This window comes from Eumetopias jubatus, unplaced genomic scaffold (genome assembly GCF_037043125.1).
Source record: "Eumetopias jubatus isolate StellerSeaLion01/CBP00866 unplaced genomic scaffold, mEumJub1_p1.0 scaffold_3, whole genome shotgun sequence".
Taxonomy (NCBI): Eukaryota; Metazoa; Chordata; class Mammalia; order Carnivora; family Otariidae; genus Eumetopias; species Eumetopias jubatus.
The window spans coordinates 92324131-92339646 of NW_028274809.1; positions in this window are offsets into that span (position 1 = coordinate 92324131).

Here is a 15516-nt window from a genome sequence, read left to right on the forward strand (position 1 = left end):
TGCATTTTACACTTAAAGCACATTTCAACTTGGACTAGCCACATGTTAAGTGATCACTAACCACACATGTCTAGTAACTATCATATTTATTGATCTGTACAGGTCTAAACCAGAAATCCTATGAGGGCAGGGACCTTGTCTATTTTGTTTACTGTTTTGTAAGAGCCTGGCACATGGTATATACTCAAGAAAAATTTGTTGAATAAATAATGTGATGAAACCAAATGAAAAGTAAATTATATATATTCATTCCATATATAGTATTTCCGGATGATTCTGATGATTTTCTAGATTGTTCAAAAAAAAAAAAGACTGAGCTATTATATACAATGCCGAAACTCTTCATAAAAAAAAAAAAAAAAGCCTCTTTGGAGCTTTGTTACCTGTTGGTCTGGTATTCAACCTGAAGAAATCTAAATCACTTTATCCTCTGTGTATGTGTTCTGATCACTAAAACTTGCATACACTTCTAAAGTTCAAAAGAGCCTAGACCCATTCCTATTCCCAACCCCTGTGCACTGCCACCCTCATCCAACCCCAACCCTACCCTACAGCTCCTGGTCACTCTGGGGCCATCATATTCTGTACTTTAGGGCTCCGTAGCAGGATAGCACCTTGGCGCTCCTAATCAGCCAGATGGCCAGAAGACAAATCCTCTGTTCATCTCTTTGAGCATCTATCTCCTTCAAGAATAGTTCCAACACACTGAAAGAAGCTCCTGAATTATTCTTTGGGGTTTTTTATTCTTCAGAGTGAAAGAGTTTCTTAGAAATATAGAGTCTGAAAATATTGATGACCTTAAAGAAAAAGATGGTAGAATTCAACTGGAGCAAACCACAGATTTAAAAATAATATCCAGAAGCTGAAGAACTAATGGTTCGAACTGATGAATTTGAAGGCCTGGGTTTTTTTCCAGTTTTATTTGGAAATAATTAATGTACCTCCCTGTATAAGTCTAAGATATACAGCATGATGGTTTTATTTACATCTACTGTGAAATGATTACACAATAGGTTCAGCTGGCAAATGTCTTCTCATATAGATACAAAAAAAGGAGAGAAAGAAAAAAAGGAAAAAGATGTTTTCCTCATGATGCGAACTTTTCAGATCTCCTCTCTTAACAACTTTCCTATATATCCTCCAGCAGTCTCAACTATCATCATCATATGGCACATTACATCTCTAGGACCTGTCTTCTAGCTTGAATTGTGTACCTTTTGACCATCTTCTATCAGTTTCCCTTCACCCCACCCTCCACCTCTGGTAACCATAAGTCTGATCTCTTCTTCTAAGAGCTTTGTTTTCTTTTGTTTTTAGACTCCACATGTAAGTAAGATCATACAGTATTTGTCTTTCTCTGTCTGACTTATTTCACTTAGCATAACACCTTCTAGGTCCATCCATGTTGTCTCAAACAGTAGGATTTCCTTGTTTTTCTATGGCTGAATAAAATTCCACTGTGTGTATATATACCACAATTCCTTTATCCATTCATCCATCAATGGACACTTAGGTTGTTTCTATGTCTTAGCTATTAGAAATAATGGGGAGGGGGGTACAGGTATCTTTTTGAGTTAGTGTTTTCATTTTCTTTGGATATATTCCCAGAAGTGGAATTGCTGGATCCCACAGTAGTTCTATTTTTTATTTTCTGAGAATCCTCCATGCTGTTTTCCATAGCAGCTGTACCAATTTTCAATCTCACCAGCAGTGCACAAGGATTCCCTTTACTTCACATCCATGTCAATAACTTGTCTTTTTGGTGATGGCCATTCTAACAGGAGTGAGGTAGTATCTCAGTGTGTTTTTTTTTAACTTTTATTACAGTTATTATAATCTTTCTACTTTATTATTATTGTTGTTAATCTCTTACTATGACTAAATTGTAAATAAAATTTATCATAAGATGTGGTTCATATATACGATGGAATATTACTCAGCCATCAGAAAAGATGAATACCTACCATTTGCATCAACATGGATGAACTGGAGGGCATTATGCTAAGTGAAATAGTCAAGCAGAGAAAGTCAATTATCATATGGTTTCACTCATATATGAAACCTAAGGAATAGCACAGAGGACCATAGGAGAAGAGAGGGAAAACTGAATGGGAAGAAATCAAAGAGGGAGACAAACCACACAAGACTCTGGCCTCTGGGAAACAAACTGAGGATTATAAAGGGGAGGGGGATGAAGGGATGGGGTAACCGGGTGATGGGCACTAAGGAGGGCACATGTTGGGATGAGCACCAGGTGTTATAAGCAACTAAGGAATCACTGAACACTACATCAAAAATTAATGATGTACTGTATGTTGGCTAACTGAACATAATTTTAAAGAAATAAAAATTTTTTAAAAAGGAAAAAAATCCAAAAAAATTTTATCATAGGTATGTATGTATAGGAAAAATAGGGTTTGTTACTATCCATAGTTTCAGGCATCCACTGGGGTCTTAGAACATATCCCCCATAAGGCGGGGGGGGGGGGGGGCGTGGCAGGGAGGACTACCGTACTTTGTTTTCTTTAAAAAAGTAGTGATTATTTTTCTGATTATATGGTAAACACACTCATTATAGAATTTAGAAAAGCATCCATAATTTCACCTCGTCACCCAGAGACAATCACTATTAAAATTGTGTGGTTCTTTCAAATATATTTATAAGTATATATAGATTTTTACAAAGTTGTATTATGGCACAGAATGTTAAACATTATGCCTTTAACACTTACAATACATTTGCCTCCACAATCCTATATAATTAAATAGTATTTTAAAACATGGTTTTAACAGCCACATTTATGCCATCCTAACTTATTTTGTTTGGTTTTTCTTTAATTTATTTATTTTTATTTAAATTCAATTAACATATAATGTATTACTGCTTTCAGAGGTAGGGGTCAGTGATTCATCAGTCTTATATAACACCGAGTGGTCATTACATCATGTGCCCTCCTTAATGTCCATCACCCAATTACCCTATCCCCCCACAGCAACCCTCAGTTTGTTTCCAATGCTTAAGAGTGTCTTATGGTTTGTCTCCCTCTCTGATTTCGTCTTGTTTTATTTTTCCCTCTCTTCCCCTATGATCCTCTGTTTTGTTTCTTAAATTCCACATATCAGCGAGATCATATGATAATTGTCTTTCTCTGATTGACTTAATTCACTTAGCATAACACCCTCTAGTTCCATCCACGTCATTGCAAATGGTAAGATTTCTTTTTTTTTTTTTTTTTGGTGGCTGAGTAGTTTGGAATACTTCTCATTGCGGTCTTAATATGCATTTTTCTAATGACTAGTGATGTTGAGCATCCCTCATGTACCTGTTGGCCTTTCGTATATCTTCTTAGGAGAGATGCCTATTCAGATTGTTTGCCCATTTTGGGGGTTTTTGTTGTTTTTGTTTTCTTACTACTGGGTTATATGAGTTCTTTATATATTTTAGATATCAACCCTTATCAGATGTATGGTTGCAAATATTTCTTCCCATTCCATAGGTTGTCTTTTCACTTTTTTGATGGTTTCTTTTGATGTGCAGAAGCTTTTTAACTTAATGTAGTCCCACTTGTTCATTTTTTATTTTGTTGCTTGTGCTTTAGAAGTCATATCCAAAAAATCATTACCAAGACTCATATCAAGGAGCCTTATATCCTAGGAGTTTCATGATTTGGGGTCTTACGTGTACATCCTTAATCCAATTTGATTTTTTTTTTTTTTTGAGTGGTGGCTATGGGTCCAGCTTTGCCTTCTACACATGAAAATCCAATTGTCCCAGCACCATTTATTGAAGGGACTATCTTTTCTGCATTGAGTATTCTTGGCTCCTTTGTCAAATATTAGTTGATTGTACATGCTTGGGTTTATTTCTGGGTTTGTGATTCTGTTTCATTGCTCTATTTGTCTGTTTTTATGCCAGTACCATATTGTTTTGATGACTATAGCTTTATAGTACAGCTTGAAATCAGGAGGTGTGATACCTCCTGCTTTGTTCTTCTTACTCATGATTTTTTTGTTGATTCGAGGTCTTTTATAGCCCTACATTCTTCAGTAGTCACTGAAAACCTTATGCAGGCATACGTAAACATAATTTTTATCCCACCCCACTCCCCGCCTCTCACATCCGCATTTCCAAGATTTAATGTGATTAAATTGTCAAGTTTCTTCATCCTCAGAACAAAATAGAATTATTATTATATTTTCTACACTGAAGGAGTCTATGACTGAGGTTAAATCCTACCACGATGCTGGTGTTCTAAGAAAAGAGGTCCACATTTCCTTCAGGTTAACACCATCTTTTTCAACTGCAGCTGATCTGTCAGAAGTCACCAACTGGAGTCAGCAGAGGATTGAGCACAGTAGCAAAGAAACTGGAACTAGACTTTATTCATCTTCATTATTTAAAATGAGATTTTTATGTAGGTGGTCCCATTATAAATATGGTATTATGGCTATTTTTAAATTTATGTATATAAACAAAATTAATGTACCACTTCCACTTACTCCAACACATACCTATTGCATAGTTACTCTCTGCAAGGTGCAAAAGATCCAAATATGAGTAAGATGCATTCTCTGCTTTTATGGAACTCATCCTTAGTAAGACAGCTAAACATATGTAAGTAAGGTAATTTGGCGTTGCTAAGGGCAGAGGATGTACATGTCACATCTCCCCAGTTAGACTGCAAATTCCTGGAAATTAGGGCTGGTGTCCTATACTTACTTTTATACTCTGTGCCATGGACACAGAAGGTACTCAATAAACAATCTTTGAATTTATTCACAGAGCTCACAAACAAATGCATCTTGCACTTTCCATTGCTTTGTCTTGCTCTGTGAAAACTATTTAGTTATTAAAAAAAAAATCTGAAAGATGTGCCACACTGGGGATATACTATGTCCACAAGCATTATGTTTTAATTCCACCAACTCTATAATCCAAATGAAATATCTAATATTCATGCACATAATATTAGATGACACATCCTTAGAGTCTGTCTCCACAAGGAAATTCTTCCCTATGAAGTTTAGAATTTTTCTTTCTTTCCAACTGAAGCCTTGTTCTTAATATCTTTCTTTTAATAAGCAACTGAAGTGAGATTTAAACTACCCATGTAATATGCCCCCCCAAAGAGACTTGGAATTATTAAAATGTTTCACATTATCATGTATAGCTGAATAAAGGTTGCACTTATAAAGGAGACACAGGACTTTTTTTGTGTGTTCCACGCAATGAAAGGCATGTCACATTCTGCTTTTTCAACTGAAGCCCAGAGAGTTGGTTACTACCAGAAATTCAACTTGAGAAAGGCCTTTCAGATCACTGAGAAGAATGCTACCTGCCAGGAAATGAATTAAACCTACCAAAAAATTACTACAATTTGGTCAGAAATATCACTTTGGTGGGCCGCATGTCATTTCTGACTACAGTAATCATAATAAGGGTAGAGTAAAAGAGAACAGAGAAATATGGACAAAGTGTAAGTGAGAAAAAAACGGTTAAGTTCACTCTTAGGTAAAGGTTATTTTTTACTTCTCATTCTTACTAGAGATAAGCAGATTCTCAGCTGTGCCCATTTCCTATGCATCAGCCTACACAGCTACCCCAGCAAACCAATAAAAAACAAGCAAATATAATAAACCACAAAAGAAGTGCGTTCTTTAGCCTGGAAATGAGAAGGGTGAGGCGATTTCATAATGTGTATGAATAGTTGTAAAGTGGAAGCAATCCAGATACGCTCCATCTTCACAAATGAAAGACATATGGGATTCATTTTGTAACAGATGAGATACAGAGAAATCTTCCTATTTTACAGGTTTTTAAAGTAAATACATTCCTGAGAGAAGTCATGGAAGTGTTTTAAGGGTTTTTTTGAGAGATTATTCACACTGGTATTTAAGGGCAAAATTAATACACAGATGAATGGCCTCACACACACAAAGACTGATGGGTGATGCCTCAGAAGGAAACTTGGCAGTCAACAGACAGAGGCAGAGTAGAAAGGTTCTTAGTATGGGTTCTAGTCATGTCCCATATGGTGGCCACCTGTGCCACAGGTGGCCATTGAGCACTTGAAACATGGCTAATCTGAACAGAGATGTGCTTATAAGTGAAAAAAAAAATAACCTTTTCATAATCGATACATGTTGAGATGATAATATTCTAGATATATTAGGTAAATAAAATATACTATTAAACGTAACTTCAATGCATTTTTCCCTTTTATAATGTAGCTACTAGAAAATTTAAGATTGCACATGTGAATTATGTTTGTGGCTTGCATTCAATTTGTATTGAGGAGTTCTGCTCCTAAGCTCAGACTGCCTGAGTGCAGATCCTGACCTGAAGCAAGTCATTCACCATTTCTGCATCTATAAAATGGGAAAAAAATACAATTAACTCCAAGCTTTTTTAGAAGATTTCATAAATTAATATATGTTGAGTAATATATGGCATATAGTAAATGCTCAATAAATCTGCTATTAATATCCAATGCACATATCCTCTCTGCAGAATACCCCAGTGTGTTGTTGTTTATCCTCAGTTTGAATACCCCTAAAGATGGGGAACTCACATTTCCTTTAGACAGCCTATGGCATTTCTCAACATCTTTGAATGTGAAAAAGTTCAATCCTGGAATAACTAAAAATCTCTCTTTACAACTTTGAATCTTCTGAGCTTCTTTATATGATTGTGCCAGAGGCAAAGAGAGAAACTGGTCCTATTCCAACACTATATTTCTATAAAAATTAAGAGACTTTGGTATTGGAAATGGGGATATTATATGTTCCCATGTAAGTTCATGCCAAGAAACCTTATGCTGACCCAGCAAAATGCTTTTAAGGAACAAATCTTCAGAAATACGATTTGTCCATACATGCTTAACCAAAGAACCATCCTCCTCTTCTTAGCAAGGTTGCTCCCCTGCAACAAAGAACACTTTCCTGTGGGGATGCACATGAAGCAAAGAGAACAGACAAGGGCACTGGCCTAAATGGACTGCTCAGGCTGATCACGGGAGTGACCAAGGCTACTGTCAGTCTACCCATACTCATATGGGAAAACTGGTTTTCCTGCTCTTTATGCTAATTTTAAGAACCAATATTTTGTATATTTGGCAGAACAACTCTGTGGTAATGATAAGCCATTAATGAGAAGGAATATGATGTGTATTTCTTAAGTATGCCTGGATTGTCTGAGTCTTCCAATGGTTCCTTGGGAAGCTCAGGCTTTTATACATGAATGTCTTGAGCTCCTTACAGTTCTAAGACATTACCATCTTCACACATAAGGTCTGTGTCAGGTCAAAACGCAGCCTTTCCCAATATTTCCAAGTGACACTTCCACCTCCAGGTAGAAGTGATTCAGCAATACTCTTCCTGTCAGTCACCTCTGTTGTGTATGGCGACTCTGGCAGTAACTGAGTATGTGTGTGCTCTTGCATTTAGGAGAAATACCAGCCAAGGTTAAGACTACATTTGTTGACTGAAACTTCAGACTCTAGGGCAGTCTAGTGTATGAGGAGCAGAATAGGTTGTGCAGTCCAACAGGTTGGGATGGAAATCTTAGCTTGGGCGTTTACCAGCTTCACTAGCCTTACACCAGGTGCCAAAGGTCCCTCAGCCTCCATTTCCTAGTATGAAAAAATGATACTAAATAATAGAACCCACGCTGCAACATTATCATGAAGATTAGACATACTGATTCTAATGCACCTAGCCTGGTATGCAGTGTGCAGTAAATAATCAATAATTAGAAGTCCCTCTTGTTGCCTACCAGTATATTATTAAGCCTTGCCTTAGGGATGCTCAAAGGTCTGTTACTACCCAGGCCCCTACCTTCGATCACATCCTGCTCTCCAACAGTTTCCAGAATCCTCAAAAGAGCCGTGCCCTTTCTCATTCAAATCCTTTACTATCAGACCGCCACAAGTAGATGCTAATAAGAAAACTGATTCAATCAAACATTAAAATTAGAATTTACCACCTGAGTTGCTTGGACAGAGAGAGGGCTTTGTGAATTGGCATAATCAGAGAAAGCTCAGTGGAAGTATAATTAAACCTGGGTCTTGACTAATAGGTAGACTCTGGATAACTGGAGGTTGGGGGTGGAGAAGGCAGCATTTGGGGTCTTTTTAAGCAGGTGTGGGTCTTGTGGGTGACTTAAAGGGGGCACACCTTATAGAGGAAGGTGGGTGGTAAGAAGTTAATGGCTAGCCTGAGTATAGTTGATGTACGACCTGGAGCACTATATTTTTTGTTCAAGAAGGAAGCATAATTTGAGTTGTGTTTTTCTGGGCCCACCTAGCAGTGTCTGTTTTTATTTTTAGCTAGAAGAGATCCAGACGAAAATCCCCAAAAAATTTTCCTTAAGGAGTCTGCGAAGTCAACAACATCCCATTCCTCTCCATGATTGGCCAGAAGATGTTCCAGTTCATAGAATGGGTCAGTTCAGGTGAAATCAAGCTTATTAACAATTCTGAATCACAAAAAATGAACAGAAGTCAATATGAAATAAATTGAGTTAATTCTGAGGACTAGACATGGAGATGGAAAAAAATAATTACTTTTTCTCCAAAAGAAAAAAAGCCTGTTGAACTACTCCCCCATACATACATTTTAATTAAGTAGTCTGAGACAACTGTGTGGAGCAGAATGTACAGCTGTAGCAGACAAGCTGGGTTAGAAATCTGGTTTTGCCCCCATTACCTACGGTATGACTTAGAATGCTTAGTTTATGTTTTGGGGGAAAACAAATTAAATTAAAGGTACAGTGGCTTTATATGTCTTGACAACTCAATTAAAAGGGACCTAGCTACCTTTGAGCTCTTGGGCAATATAAATGTGGCGGATAATAATATTTAAGTGTTTTTAACAAGTATAAATGTTAGACATAAAAAAATTAAAATGTACATTTTAAACAGAGTTTAAGTTCAGCTACTTGATAGTGCCAATGGTTACATTTATTCATGTCATAAGTAAAAATATCAAAGGATGATATAAATATTTACCAAGTGTTAGGGCTCAAGCACCAACCAGTCAGAATAAGCTCTGACAACAGCCCTGGAGCTAGACCCAAGGCCTCCCTGTCATACATAGCAAGTGGGGGCTCTCTTAGTGGCTATAACAAGAGATGATCTAAGAGGTGTCGGGGCAGGGGTGCTCTGTAGGACTGAGGTACAGGTGGGGCCTTCAGGGAGCTCAGAGCAGTATCCATTTACCAAGTGGTACAGAGGTACTTCAATATTTTTATAACCAGTAAGGCCGTATCAGTGTACATTGGCCGAATCACCTGACTATATCTAACGTAAGCACAAAAGGCAGAAATCAATACAGGAGAGCCCAGAAGGAAACTCTGCAAGGAGAAATTAATGCAAGCCTTAGTCTTATTATAATTAAAATTTTCCATTTATATGTGCTACTTGGTATGTTTTTTAAAACACCCGCTTGAAAACAATTTTTAAATATACATTACTACAAAACTATAGTCTAAGAACAAGGCAATGGTGCCTTACTGCTAGGAAGCTGAGTGATTTTCTCAACATTATGATTCTTCCAGAAGTAATGAGCTGTTCGCTAACATAACACTAGGGTAAAAATCTGCACCCAACCCTCATGCAGGCAAGTGGAACACAGCAGTTTCTCTCCAGTCAAGGCATTGAAGAATCGTTTGTGCGTTCATTACTTAGGATTCTGTTTTTAGCTACAGCATATTTAATTACAAAAGGCTGATAATTAAAATATGTCTAGAGAGGCAAAATCAAAAGCATGCATCATGTCCTTTGCTGCAAAATACCTAAGTTCCACAATTATAGCCTTTTGTTCCTCACAGGAAACAGTTCCACATTTTTACAGATCCTTACGTGTAGGTCAATATCCAAACTTTCCTGATATGGGAACTTCTCTTTCTTAAACCTCAAAAAATTCTACAGATTCCCACATCACAGCAAAAAGTTGTACTTTTAGAATCCACTAATTGCAAACATACCTAATAACCAAAAACCAGCATGAATAGTGATGCCTTTAAAATGCTTAGGTTTCAGGGGCGCCTGGGTGGCTCCGTCATCAAGCGTCTGCCTTCGGCTCAGGTCGCGATCCCAGGGTCCTGGGATCGAGCCCCGCATCGGGCTCCCTGCTCCGCAGGAAGCCTGCTTCTCCCTCTCCCACTCCCCCTGTTTGTGTTCCTTTTCTCATTGTGTCTCTCTCTGTCAAATAAGTAAATAAAATCTTTTAAAAAATAATAAAATGCTTAGGTTTTACTTACCATCAGATCATACACACACTCTTAAAATACAGTAGCTCTTATATATATGCTGGATGACTTAACTGTTCAGATTACAAACCAAGACCTGGACTGAACTCTCTACCTTGCAGTAACTCAGAGTTCCTACCAGCACGGAAACTGTATTCTGCAGCATCTTCAGGGCTGGTTTCAAAAGGCTGGCAAAAGACATGGGAATCACTGGATTTCACAAATACTCTGTTTTCCCTTACTAATGAATTGCTTGATCTAGTAGCTACAGAAAGCTACTAATAAATCATGGGTGGATTAAAACTGAAAAAATAACTAAGTATGTATATTTTGTAATAACTGGTTCACTCCAGGCAAGATGGCTTAGAACGAAGGCATCATCCTGGGAATTCAATGACTGTGATCTCTACTTCCTCCTCAGTCAAGAGCTGCATACAAGCTGACAGGCAACTGCACCTAATCCTCTGACTTGCTTTCAACAATAGCTACTGTGAGCTACTGTAAATAACCGCCCATGAGAATACTAGTTTAAAACATCAACAAAATGATCCCAATTAACAGAGAAATTTTAACTGGTGAATACGATGTTTATCACTGAAACAAGAGCAGACTTAACATTTGCTAAAGCACTGATCCCACTCAAACTCACAATCTCCAAAATTTCTAGAATTAAAAGTAGAGTTTAAAAATCTTTCCACTTTCACAGGTTTAACGTGCTAATTATCACTTAGATATTAATCTTGTTAACAGCTCTAAATTCAGGAACTGTGTTATATTTAGGAAGCTGCCTGGTGTTCAAAGTGAATGCAGCTGCTTCTTTTATAGTTATAGACTGGAAAAGTGTCTTCTTTTAAAAATATGAAGCATTTATGTGTAGTTCACAGTCAACAATCCAAGAGCATATCGAAATAGCTCATGTAAATAGTTGTGAATACTGTAATACCCTCTAGTTAGTCAAGGACTCAACCTTTACCCTTTGTCTGTAGAGCATCCTTAAAGCTGTGTTGGTAATCGTGCTGTTCTTTTCTCCACCAAGTGGTAGAGTTGTCACCACTTAGAATCCTTTCATCTGTGTGTCTTGATCGTGTACTTAATATATCGTACCATTTGTCATTTTGACTCTTAATTCAATAGGACCAGTCAACCATTCTTCATTGTTCTATTCAAACTTTTGAAGTAGTGTTATTACTTTCATGCCTCATCTTTATAAAGGTGTGCAGAAGAGTGAAACTGCAGTTTTGGCAAGGTTGTTTTTCTTTGAAGAAATCATATGATTTCAGCTTCAGTTTGTGAAGTATAATTAAAATGAGCTGATATGCTTCGGAATTTTTCTTGTTTGGACACTCCTCTTCCACTAACTTAGCTCCTTTTCATGCTGCTTTGTCAGTCTGTTTTTTAAGGACAAACTTTTCTTTTACAGATATTAATGAATCATTCCTTCCAAAACAAGAGTGGCAGCAAAGCAGACAAGGTTCGTAATAGCTTCTCTGATGAAATACATTATAGCAGTACCATTTTTCTTTAATCCTTTACTTTCTCTCGGAAGGCACACTCAGCAGAGACCAGAAAGGTGCCTTTAGCTGCCGATTTATTAGTATCAATACTCAAGGAGTGGAGTCTGTGTTCACATTGTTATTATGATCAGTAATTTTTTCCACCTGCCTCACATTCTTCCTGTTTCTTAGCCCTTCAAACTCTTTAACAAGCAACAACTTTGATTAAAACAATGGGGGAGGGGGTGCAGAGGAATAAGAAACATTGTAAAGATCATTTCTCAAGTACTGATTTAAATATTAAGGTAGATATAAAATAAGCCCACTTGTTCTGAACCCTCAAAATGGACTATCTAACTCTATCGGCAGCAGGCAGTGCTTTCCTAGACCATACATCTCCAAGTACTTGTCACGGACTAATCTCAAACCTTCAGAACTCCGAATGGTTTGTAGGTGTTCAGCAATGCTAGAACAAATGTGCAAGACTATGCCACACTTTTTAAGTCAGCAATTACAGCTGTGTGTGTTGTTACACATCAGGGGGATTATCCTCATAATTCTTTTTTACTTTAATTTGCACAAAGAAGAGTTTCCAGTCCTCAACTCCCAGCAGTTAGGTGAAAAAAACACAATGCCCGGGCATAAGAAGCCAGTTCCAGGGAATCTGCCCAGCTGGCTCATCAACCCACAGAAAGCAGAAAACTGGCCACATTAAGTTTTAAAAGAAGACTACTGGTATTAATGGCATTGAGGTTTAAGAAGAGCAGGGCTTCAAAGTGAAGCCTCAAGACAGGGACTTTATATAGCATTCAACCCACAAATACATGAGCTTTTCACTCACTATTACATAGGACTTCTTGATTTGGTTAGTAATCCTAAGTGGCTTTCAGGAAGCCTTAACCAATGGCTGTAGTACAGTCCAGAGTGCAAAAGGTTTCCCTGGAGATCACCGCCTCCCAGTTAGTTACTCAACAAACCCAGACTGTCCTGACACTGCCTGGAAGATAAATGTATCATCTTGACATTCAAAGATTGCCTGTCAAAAGGAAATTTCCAGATGCACATGTGCACAACTATACACATACACACACACACACACACTACAGCCTAGCTGACAGGCACCTTACTCTTTCCATGAGGACAGACACCCACAAGTGCACTCCTGAAAAACACCAGCAAGGCTCCTCCAGCCAGGTTGTCATTTACAAAAGCACAACGCACTTAAAGCAGACCACCTGGCAATGAACAGAGCACCAAATAACGCTGGCCTCTTCCATAGAACACTCCCAAGTACTATAATCTTAAGTCAAACTCCGCCTTGACCATACAGAATCAAACAAAATTGTAATAGCTCTTAAGAAATACTCAGAATATTTCCAAGAAAAAGTACCAGTACATCACACACACTTCCCCTGAAGGGTTTTCCCCTTGTATTTAAAGAGAGAGAGCCTAAAGCCCCCTTCCCCAAACACACACACTCCAAGCTTTCCAATTTGTAGACTCCAAACTCCGCGGACTTGAAAAAGGGGAGGTTCATTTGCGTATTCAAATAACTTTAATACTGCGGGAGGTGTTAGAAAGGAAAGGTGACAGGAACATATGGGTGATGTTTAGAAATTACGTGCGTCCCTCACTCTCACCCTCTGTTCCCAGTTTTCTCTTGATAAACTGTGAGATGACAGGGCAGACCCAGGAGTCCCACTCTCCCCAGCTCGCCCCGAGCCCCCAACGGGGACAATGGAAGTATAAACTGTTGCTGCAGGCTCCTGACACTCCACTGATAAATCAGAGGAAACTGCAAAACTTCTTGACTTGCTCAGCTATCCTCCAGGGGCACTGAACGCCCACGCGCAGATTTCACAGTCAGCACTACCGAAAGGGAATCCTCAGTCAACCTGTTTGCAAAGCCCGCAGAACTCCCCGCCCTCCAATCCTGAGCTCCTCGGCTCCCAGCGCAGGATGGGGGACCCTGGGTTCCCTTCACCAATAACCCCCAAAGCAAGCTGGAAGTGGGGGAACACGGCTCCCGCCGCCCCAATCCTATGTCTCTGTCGCACTGTCTGAGGTCTCTGCCCCGGTCTCTGCGTGGGGTATCTCCACCGGCCCAACCCCGGGCTCTCCGCACCATGCACCTTTCCCGCAGCCCCAAGCCAGAGGCGTCGGAGAAGCTCCGATTGCAAGTTCTGGAGTCTGACCGGGCGAAGGGGTAAAAGAGGCTGACCAGGGAGCAAAGAGCAAAGTCAGCCCACGGCGCACCCCCCCGCCAACAGCCCGGGCCAGTACCACCTCTCTCCCGTGCCGGCCAGCGGCTGGGCATCCCCCGCTCGGGGCGCAGCGGGGCTGCACTCACCCGCCTTGCTGGAGCCACAGCCGCAGCCTCTGGGAGCCGCCGAGCCCCGAGCTTCCCGAGCGCAAGAAAGATGGTGGTGTGTGTCGGGAGACCACCCATTCCAGCGTCTGGCAACCTCAGCACTGAAGGAAGAGGAGGAGGACGAGGACGAGGAGGAGGAGGAGGAAGGAACGGCGCAGTCGGACGCCATCTGCTGTACACCTCTGCGCAGCCATTGGCTGTCTGGTGCGTCCCCGGGAGCCGCGGGGCGCGGGGCGCGGGCCGCGGGGAGCCACCTTGCACCTCGCCACCCCCGGCAGCTGCTCCCGCCTCCCCTCTCTTCTCCCCCTTGCGCCTCCTCCCCTTTCCACCCCTCCTACCCCCCAACCCCCTCCTTCGTCTAGCGCGCACGCACCCACCCGACCCTTGGCTCAGCCCTCTGCCCCTGTGACAGCCACCGGCGCCCTGGCCTCAACCTCAGCTCCCCCCCTCCTCATGACTGTTTCCCGCAACTTTGAAGCTTCGGGTGCTGGTGCAAGCCAGTGAAAGGGGACTCCCCCGCTGGCCTGAGCCTGGGGCACCCAAGTCAATGATCGCCGTGGACAGGGACGAGCGCTTTACGCCTCGGCATCCACGAAGTATGAGGGGAGAAAGGAGGAAGAGAGAGTGGGGTGCTTTACTCATTATTTATAACCCTCCCCCCAACACACAGACTCCTGCGAACACTCACACCATAAAGCACACACACAAACACACACATAGAGCCATGCAGCCCGGTCCGATGGCCGGGCGTTCCTCTGCAGTCCCCGGGCAGGAGAGGGCTTCAGTGTTACAGGCAAAAAGACAAAGACGATCCCAGCGGGATATGTAGAAAGGAGAGAAGAGAAAAAAATGGGGGTGACTCCGGGGGTAATGCCAAAACCCGGGTCTGCACCTGCCTGGACGTCCCCTTGTTGAGGGGCTCTCAGAGGTTGTCAGCTCATACAGACCAGAGTCTGGAAAAACGGCTAGCTCCAGCCTCTTTTATTAAAGGGGTCTTTTTACTCCTGGAGCTTGGGAGGTGGGAGGGCGGGTACCAGGAAGGGAGGAAGAGCGCCTTTGGCTCCTGGGTGGCGGAGGCCCCTGGCAGCGAAGGAGGTGGGAGAGTTGAGTCTGCCCTGGTGAGGCAGGAGTGGAGAGAGCACGTGGGCAGACTAGGAGCAGAGATCTTAGAGTCATTTGCTTACTCTCTGACACTTGTTCCAAACCCTCCTGGTTTTTGACACCTTTGATCTAGGGAACTTCTTAGGCTTGTTCAGAGAGATGAAGAAATTTCTTTAAAAGGGGGGGGGGCGGGTAAAGCATGAGAACTACATAGTGCCAATTACAGGATATTTTGCCTGTCGTACCTCTTTAAATGTGTGAGCCCAGCGACAGCAGGGATTGTATCTTTTCGATTTTATCCA